Raw genomic sequence first — 1,378 nt, forward strand, 5'->3', positions numbered from 1 at the left:
AGTTGAGCTCAGTCTAGAGTTGAGCTCAGTCTAAATTTGAGCTCAGTCTAGATTTGATCTCAGTCTAGAGTTGAGCTCAGTCTAGAGTTGAGCTCAGTCTAGAGTTAAGCTCAATCTAAATTTGAGCTCAGTCTAGATTTAATCTCAGTCTAGAGTTGATCTCAGTCTAGAGTTGAGCTCAGTCTAAAGTTGAGCTCAGTTTAGAGTTGAGCTCAGTCTAGAGTTGAGCTCAGTCTAAAGTTGAGCTCAGTCCGAAGTTGAGCTCAGTCTAGAGTTGAGCTCAGTCTAGATTTGAGCTCAGTCTAAAGTTGAGCTCAGTCTAGAGTTGATCTCAGTTTAGAGTTGAGCTCAGTTTAGAGTTAAGCTCAGTCTAGATTTGATCTCAGTCTTCAGTTTAGAGTTGAGCTCAGTCTAAAGTTGAGCTCAGTCTAGATTTGATCTCAGTTTAGAGTTGAGCTCAGTTTAGAGTTAAGCTCAGTCTAGAGTTGAGCTCAGTCTAGAGTTGTGCTCAGTCTAGAGTTAAGCTCAGTCTAGAGTTGAGCTCAGTCTAGAGTTGAGCTCAGTCTAGAGTTGAGTTAAGTCTAGAGTTGAGCTCAGTCTAAAGTTAAGCTCAGTCTAGAGTTGAGCTCAGTCTAGAGTTAAGCTCAGTCTAGAGTTGAGTTAAGTCTAGAGTTGAGCTCAGTCTAAAGTTAAGCTCAGTCTAGAGTTGAGCTCAGTCTAGAGTTAAGCTCAGTCTAGAGTTGAGCTCAGTCTAGAGTTGAGCTCAGTCTAGAGTTAAGCTCAGTTTAGAGTTGAGCTCAGTCTAGAGTTAAGCTCAGTCTAGTGTTGAGCTCAGTCTTCAGTCCAGAGTTGAGCTCAGTCTAAAGTTGAGCTCAGTCTGCTGAGGGTCTCAGGTTGTATTCTCCTTTGGATCCGAGCTGCAGGAACATGTGGTTTTGTTGATTCCCTGCAGAAACAGTGAACTGAAATACTTTATTTACAGTGTTATGGTTTAAATTACAAACATGTTAAATGAGGTGAGGGGAGTTTATTTTAATGATGTGTTAAAATCATGTAAATAAATAGATTTAATAAAGAAGACTTCAACTGACACTCACACACTCTTTTATATGTTTGAATGGTTTTAAAGGGAGCTGATCCGGATCAATCAGTGATCAGGTCTGAACCCAGGTCTGAGAGGACCGGCAGAGTCCCGGAGCTGCACCGTATAAACCGGCCTTCGAGCCCGGTACCTGTTTCCGGACAATCCCGAACCTTTCCGGAGGCTTCCTGTCCCTCCTCCTCCTCCTCCCTTTCACGCCTAATGTTGCTGTACCTCCAACCCCCTCCTCCCCCTCCTCCTCCCCCCTCCTCCTCCAACCCTCCCCCCTATCAGAGC

This window comes from Notolabrus celidotus, chromosome 20, assembly GCF_009762535.1.
Source record: "Notolabrus celidotus isolate fNotCel1 chromosome 20, fNotCel1.pri, whole genome shotgun sequence".
Taxonomy (NCBI): domain Eukaryota; kingdom Metazoa; phylum Chordata; class Actinopteri; order Labriformes; family Labridae; genus Notolabrus; species Notolabrus celidotus.